A 9,361-nucleotide genomic window follows, 5' to 3' on the forward strand; every position below is an offset into this window, starting at 1 on the left:
CTACACACACACACACACACACACACACACACACACACACACACACACACACACACACACACAGAGTTAAAAATATCATGAAATTTAATATATTTTCAAGTTACACAAATTAAATTCAGTTTTATAACATTAAATTAGATTTAATGCATCTGTAACTAAAAAGTGTATTTGTGTACATGTACATAAAATTTAATGTATTTTTCATAAAATTTTATGAAATTTTACATATTTCATAAAATTTAATACAATTTTTATTAAACTCTGTGTAAATTTGCATAAAATTAAATGCATGTGAAATTTAAATTATTTGTAACTTTATTTTCGTTGACAACATTAAATATTTTTAATGTACCTGCTTGAAATTTATTTCCATTACATGTAACGGAAATAAATTTCTTTCTTTTGAACAATGTGTGTGTTCGTTACTCTATAGGAACGGACGAGAGTAAAATCCTCGTTAATGATCTTACAAATATTTAAGTGATGTATAATATAATGTTACAATTCATGCAGAATATTAAAATCTGATTAATTACGAAAGTTCAAATCATAAAATATTAAAATAGCAACTTTACATAACAGGTAGCACTTATTTATAATCAAATTTGCATCAATTGCAGATTCATGTTCATGTAGAAACACCACACGACATAGGATATAGTGTACTTTAACTGATTTTACTAAACAGATATGGATCATTAAATTGAAAAAAAAAATCGATACCTGTGATTATAATTGCACAGTAAAATAATTATGGTTAAAGCTCTATTTTTTTTATGGTTATTACTATATTAATGTTAGTAATAAATAAATTAATAACTTTATATATATAGTTTTCTCAAATATAGAAAAGTTGTACTATAAATTATAACAATTTCAAATATTAATATAGTAAAATATAAAATATAAATAATGAATAAAATAAACACTTTTATATTAATTACAGCAAAGAGAACTATTTTTTAACATTTGCTAATTATTTACAATATGGTAATAATAATTAAGAGATATGTTATAAGAAAAGTTAAAGAAATAATTATTTTTGAACAGTGTGTGAATGTATTAATACATTTGACTATATTTCTAACTAAAAATTTTCTATTTGTATTATAAAAACTGAAAAAAAAAAAATTATTGTAAAAATAATTATTTACATTAAATACACAGGATCATAGCAACAGTATATTTGACTACATTATATAAATAAAAATTTACCATTTTCCTGAAAAAAAAAGGAGAATTACAGAAAGTTGATTAAGAATAATATTAAATTGTCTATAAAATTATAATAAGGATAAATTTCGTTATATTTTAAATTACTATAAGTTTTATGACTCCTGCCACATTATCAATTCTTGTTTATCTCTTAGAACACGTTAAACTGGATACATACACGATCCCATTTTAACTTTTACATCAAAATATCTCGAAATGTACAAAAGATACAAAAAAAAGTCATACAAAGTCAAACAAAAGTCATATGGTTTAGAAGGGGACATAAGAAGATATGATTAGAAGATAAGATTAATTTGATTTTGATTGGCAATGTTAAGATCAAATCAAGGTTACTTTGAATTTTTTAAATGGAATCCCCCTTTTTTCATTACATATTTTCGTAGCTTACCTCAAGATTAAAAAAAAAATACTTTAATAAAATTGTTTTTTATTAAAAACTTTTTTAATTATAAGGTTTGAAAGTTACAATACCATCATCGTTATTTAAGGTATCTAACTAACGATTAAAACCTTTTGAATGTTGTTCAGGATCATAATAAAAATTAATTTTTATGTAAAAATGAAAATAAAAAGAATATTCTCCAATGGCCTTGATTTTAACAAATATTATCCGTATACCGTATACAATAACAATTATTATCATAATCTTGAATAACATTTAAGAGATGTTAGTCATTAGTCGAACAGCTTGAGTAACAGCGGTAATACTTTCAAGAGAGAGCCTTATATCTCGAAAAATTCTTAATGAGAAACAATTTTATTAGAGTATTTATATAATTAGAGTATTTATATATATATAAAAAGCTCTTGAGATAAGTTAAGAGAAAATTATAATGAAAAATAAGAGGCCTTATTTAAAAAATTCAAAGTGACTTTGATCTAATCTTATGGCGCCATTGTATCAAATCAAAGATACTTCCTTCGAATCTTACAATTTTTGTTTGAAACATTTTTTTTGTATCTTTTAAAATATTTCAGTACAAAGATTAAAATGGGACATCTTGTATATACCTACAATATCATAATTATTATTTAATCATGATTGATCTTAAGAATTTTTTATTAAAGTCGCTCACTTACAAACAATACGCGGCATTATTTAGCAGAGGGATGCAATGGAGTTCAATTTTTCCTAAAAAGAAAATCCCTCAGCATATTATACAATAATAAAAGGCGCATTGGGTTCGAAAAATAAAAAATAAATGAAACATCTCAACAGTTTTTAGTTCTATATAAAAATTTAATAACTTTTTTCTTGGACGAGTTAGCAGGACGTATAGAAATTTAAAGATAAGCACCATACAATAGCACCATAGCTATGTACTATAAAGTTTTAATAAGAGCAATAAAAAATTAAATTAACTAAAAAAGTATTGTAATAAATTATTTGTAAATGGTTAATATTACTATATTTTCTTAGTTTATATAACTTATTTATTATTAATTATATTATAATATATTATATTATAATATATAGTTAACGTTAATATAATATATAGTTAAGATTTGTCCTCAAATTTTTATTTGTTGATATGACTTTTTTCTTTAAATATAATTATATACATAAAAAATAAAATATTGTTAATATGGTTTGCTATAAATACATCGTTTCTTCGTGCAAATGAGAAGCAACAAGTAAATTAATGATGATGTTTCGAAATTCGTACATGTGCATATTGACTAGATATCTTCTCCTTTCCCGCACGGCGAAAGGTGTGAATCGATAGAGGGGTACCTATTGAACCCGTCGCAAGAAGCCTAGTATCCAGTTAAATGGGACGCTCTTTCAGGGAGAAAAAAAGGGGAGTAGGCGAGAAGGAATTTTTCGTTTTAATCTCTCGCACGCTCGCATTCTCGTGCGCGAGTCGACTCATTCCTCTTCCTCTCGACTCTTCGATTTACGTTCGCTGTATGGCCCTATTGCGTGATTCAGTGGCGTAATTCCATTGGTACTTTTAAATTTTTATTTGAATATAACGCATAAAAGATATTTGTATCCATACAGCACAAAAGTTTATAATAATGTTTGCAGTAATTCATAACTAATGAAGAATCTCGTCTCGTTAATAGCAATTTGAAGTAGCATAATTTTATTGCTTTGATTTATGTATCGAAAGAGAGCACGTCATATATATAGGGAAACATCACGCAAAATATTTATTCCTTTCATGCCATTCTATTTAATAAAAAATTCTTAATCAATCACTTTATGGGAATTAATCTAATTCCGGAAGTATAAAGCAATTGTTGCATCATCTGCGCTATCATCAAATGAGAACTGTAACCATGAGATAAACTAACGTCGAGACTATCTCAATTTCTTCTACGACGTTATGTGGAATGTACGCGGCGCAATCGAAAAATATGTGACGGGTTTCTTATGATATCGCAGTTGGAGTTCCGAACGATGGTTACGCTACTGCCAGGAGAATGCATAAAGGGCCCTGTATAGGTCGCCTCGGGTGTTCGGCCGGGCACATATAACGCGCAAAACGATGGGGCTGATGCGCTTAATTAAGTATGCTAATCGTCAGCTGAAACTCTTTGCTCGTACGAACGAGTCTGGAAATCTACGGAACGCGAGATACGCGCGTGAGAACTCGCGAGTAATGAGTAAACGCTATTGCGTCGGTACTCATAATGATAATGAAACCCTCTGTCTCGGTCGTAACGAACTTCCGATTCACGGTCTATTATGACGCCCGGTATGCATTTCGACCGCGGCCACTGAGTAAGAAAGTATCTTCAAATTATTGCGATCTTGGATGTTGTAATATTTGCCACCTTTTCCAAGGCAACGTCTATAATTGTTCTCGTGGGGAACATTCGAAGTCGAGACTTCGTAATTAAATAGAGTTTCCTATAAAAGTTCTCTAGAATTGTCGTGATATCATTTCTATTTGATGTAGTCATTTCTTGTTCGTTCTTTATTTTAAAGATTTTGGGTTTCTCTATCGCTTTTATAGCTTTCAATATTTTTCATATTTATGTTGTCATCTATTATCCTTTTTATCATCTTGAAGGTGCGATAATCTTTCCTAATTTCCTTGTTTATTCTTTTAATTGTCTATGTTCGGAGTGTGATCTATCTATATTATATATATTTTTCATATTTGCATATATTTCGCATATTGTATATATTTCGCATATTTTTCATATTTCTGCATATAATGAATTGAACTTTTTTATAAATTAACTCGAATAAATTCTAGTATTCTGATTTCGACCGATCTTGCTGTTATCAACAACAATAACTGCAGTATGAAGTATAAGAGTTCATTTGCAGTCGACCTTCAGTCAATTCGCAATCAGTAATTATTCAGTGAATACGCATTTGACCAGTGCTAATGCAAAGACCGAGTTTACACTGTTATCTAGCATTATTTCTAATCTTGAATTTTGTGTGCCGAAAACAAAAAAAAGACGTACAATCTTAAACTATTGAATTGAAGCAAAGCAAGACAAGAGTTTTACAAATAATGGACGAAACATTTATTGTGAAGCATGTAAAAAACAAATCTCCTGTGAAAAAAAATTACAAATGACACTCCATGCAGATACTCTCAACACATTCCGATGAATCAATCTTTCGCAAGTATAAGATTGTTACAATATGACCATTTGTAACATTTGAGCAGATATTATAGATAATTATATTTGGATATCGGTACATGAAACCATGGATGATATCAGACGCAACATAATTTTGTAACATGTAAAAACAGATGTAAAACAAGTGAATAAAACGTATCACAAAATGATTTCTTTTTATTGTGTTTCTTTCTTATTCTTATTTTGCAATACTTCTTAAATTAGAATAATTAACAGCGATTAAAGTCATAGCGAAGTCCAATCGCTCGGTTTATAAGTCATATAGTCGATACGAGCATACTCGCGCACTTATCTCAGCCACACTGCAGATGAAAAATAGAAAGGCCTAAAAAATAGGAAGAACTATACAAGTTTACAAGTGAAATGTTAAAAATGATGGATGAAACAACCTTGGAAGCGTGAAAATTTTGTTCAATAAATGCTTGATCGAAGGGAAGATATTAAAACAAGGAGGTAAGCCTACTATTTAAAAAATGACTAGCATTGAAAACTATCAATTAATCAATCTTTTATCACATCTGTACAAATTATTTATTAAACTTATAACAAACCAGCTAACATACAAATTGAACTTTTATCAATTAAAGCAGATTTCAGAATGAGATCTAATGCAATAGACTATATACAATAATACGTATAGTTATTAAAAAAGCAACAAAATATAATCTGTACATACATCTAGCTTTTATATATAAAGCATTTGATTCCATTTGAAAAATGGGCCTTCTTAACGCTATAGATGTTACGAGAATCGACTCAAGGTACATAGCCTTAATCCCGAACATATATGAACAAGCAACAATTCATATAAAAATCGATGAAGAACTTAAAACTAACAAAATCCAAATGTACAAAGATATCCGCCAAGACGACATAATCTCCCCGAAATTATATATATTGGTTTTAGAAAATGTATTTAAAGACCTAAACTGGAACAACGGATAAACATAAATGGATTTATTTAAATAATTTAAGATTTGCGGATGACATCGTTCTTCTGAGTAACAATATTCATCTCTTTGAGATGAAAGACATGATAAAACATCGAACAACACTGCTAGGAAGATGAGTTTAAAAATGAATCTAAATAAAACCCAAATAATGAGTAACAGCCCTAAGATAATAGAAATCATGCCATAAACCAATATGTGTATCTCGGACATGTTATAAGAATTGGCAAACAAAATCAGTTGGCTGAGAGATAGCAAGATGGATTATTGTGGGCATTTGGTAAACTCAGCTATATTTTTAAAAAGTTCGATCTACTAATCAACTTAAAAAAGAAATATATAACTAAAATAGAAATACATACCTAAAAAAGAAATATATAACACGTGTGTGTTATCGGTCAACATATAGTTTTGAGATTATGGTAATAATTAAAGGGAATGCACAAAGATCGAGGATTGTTCAGAAATGTATGAGATGCATTATACTTGGCATTGAGACCGAGATAGAAAGACCGAGATAGAAGATCAGAGACCGAGTTAGAAATAAAGAAATTCGGAAGCGAACAAAAGTCGCTGACAAAATCGCTGACAAAGTCGTGGGATGAAATGGTAATGGATTGGACTCTTGGTGGCTAAAAAGGATATAAACAAATGGTTTATTAAAACAACTCTTTGGCGACCAAGAACAATCGAAAGAAATGTGAGATAATCTCAGAAGAGATGACTTGAGAAGGCTGGCAGGATTAACTTGGTTTCAAAAGGCTCACGATAGAGAACAGTTTGGGAGAGGCCTTATGTCTAAGAGTGGACTACATAAAAAGGCAAAAAAAAAAAGAGGAAGAAGAAGATACAAATACAATATGCAAAATATGCAAAATAAAAAATATATTTTTATGATGACGAAACAAAAGTCAATATATTAAAAACATACGTTAATATATGATAATTTTTAAATATATTGACTTTCGTCATGGCTATATGCTCCTTTTTATTTAAACTTTAGAAAGAATTATTACTGACATCGATTCGTTATTTTTAAAAGTAACGAATTGATGCATTAAGTAACGAGTTATTTTTTTCAATAAATAATATCTAACTTAATGATAACAAGTTATATTTTAAAGGTAATTTTAAAAGTAATTTTCCCAACATTAATCAGTTTTTAGTTAATTATCGTTATCATCAGCATAAAAAGTTGTGGTATCAATGTTTATTACAAAAAATAACGACAAAAGCAACGACAAAAATGACTTCTCAATATCCCTGCCTATTAGTGATAATCTTGGCTTGATACAGACATAAACGGTTTTTGAAATATTGAGGTACACCATCAGAAAAATAATAAAGTTTGATTATTTGGCTAAATTTGTTTTTTAAATATCTAGTAAACTCTTTTTGTATCATGTAGATTGAGACTGAATCGTGTTTGAGACAATCTGTTATCAAGCATTTCATTAGAACAACAACAAGGCCACGTTGTTTTCAATCGTAATTTGTTATCTTATTATATTAGGGAAAATGTGAACTCGTTGACGCATCGTAGTCTTGTAGTAATCCTGGATAACATTTAAAATCAAGGTCATTGAAGAATGTTTCTCTTATTTTTATTTTTGCACTGAAAATTTATTTTTATGTAAAAATGAAAATAAGAGAAACAATCTCTCTAATCTTGATCTTAATGAATGTTATCCAAAACATGATTCTGAACAACATTTAAAAGGTTTTAGGTTTACAATTTGCGTAATGCTAATGCCGGCGATACTATAACTTTGAAGCATAATTAAATTAAATAATTAAAAAAGTACTTAATGAAAAAATATTTTTTTTGAAAAGTTCTCAACACCAGCTATTAGATTCTGGAATCAAAAGTAGGATGTTCCATTTAAAAAAAATCGATGTGACCTTGACCTCACCTTGGCGATACTCAAAGTCAAAATGATAAGATTAATCTAGACTAAAATAGATCTTTTTTAATCCTACAACTTTTGTCTGAAACAGAAACATTTTTTCTATATAAAACTTATATTTTTCGAGATATTCAGGTGTCCCGACCTTTTTGGAAATCCTTATGTGCATGTATATATAATATACTATTTTTATATAAGTATAACGCGCGCGCGCGTGTGTGTGTGTGTGTGTGTGTAATTCACATTGAATTATTTAAGCAAAGACCCAGTTTTGGTCATTATAGGCATTTAATTTCTAATTCTTCTTATTAATTGTGTTCTTACATATATGGTCTAAAAGTAAGATTCTTATTGTAAACTGTTGTATAAGGTGTCATCTATGTAGACTATGTACAGACAATTAACCAATGTGACGCACAGGACGCATCAATACGCCACCATGCAGCGGAAATTCTCACGACAGCCAATCAATATATTTCTTTCCATAATAACCTTTTAGCTCTTACGGAAAAATGTTAGCTATTCAAACTTCCATCATGCGGCAAATTGTGTATTGAAATCTATATAATTTATGGATTTAATAAATATCTTACGTTTTTGAAACAATTATTCCTTCAGAAAATAAAATAATTTGCCTATACCGTTTGTCTGTATCAAGCCAAGATTATTACTAATAGGCAGGAATATTGGGAAATCATTTTTACCATTGCTTTTGTCATTATTTTTTGTAATAAATTGATATCACAACTTTTTATGAAGAAGGCGAAATTTTTTTATAAATTTAACCGAACATTTTAATGACTTTCAAATTGAAGCTGAATGAGATTTTTTTGCAACCTCCTGCTCACGGAAAAGGTGTGATGATTTGGCTGGTACTGTAAAACATCTTGCATCGAACAAGTTTGGAAATAGAAACACGTGAGAAAATTTTATCAGCTTTCCAATTATATCAATGAGCATCTCAATTTATGAACAATATCGATTTACATGGCCAATGAAATGTATGATAAAACAATAAAATTTTAGATACTCAATTTTCTCGAGCAATTAGAATTATAGGAACTCAAGATTATCGTACGATTATTCCCATAATTAGCCAATTATGATTTGCTGAAGCGAAAATTGTTTCAACATTTAGCGAATTTGTTAAAATCAAAATAGCAAAACAATTAAAAATTCTATATATTAATATGTGATCAATTATTAATTTTATAACAAATAATATTTAATATATGTATATATTAAATATTATTTGTTATAAATTAATATATCATATATTTTTGCTGCTCTTGATTTACTAAATTATTATATGCAATTGAAATAAATTGGTTCCCAATTTAAATGAAGCGGTTTTTATATAAAAAATTGTCAACTTTTAAAACAAAAATTTATTTTAATGTAAATACCTAGAATCATGAAGAAAAATGCGTTTTTTTTTCGAAGATTTATGATTTTGACTTTTATGAAATTTAAATCAATCGAGACTATTTTTGAAAAGTAGAAAAATTTTTTATATAAGAAACTGTTACATTGATATTTTTTTTACTATGGAGTAAAAGAAAACCAATAGAATAGATGTTTTCAAAATATCAAGGAATTGCAATTAGTACTACGATTAAACGATTCGCTTTAAAAAGAAAAAATATGAGTTGTTAT

The sequence above is a fragment of the Atta cephalotes genome, assembly GCF_000143395.1.
Source record: "Atta cephalotes unplaced genomic scaffold scaffold00003, whole genome shotgun sequence".
Classification (NCBI taxonomy): Eukaryota; Metazoa; Arthropoda; class Insecta; order Hymenoptera; family Formicidae; genus Atta; species Atta cephalotes.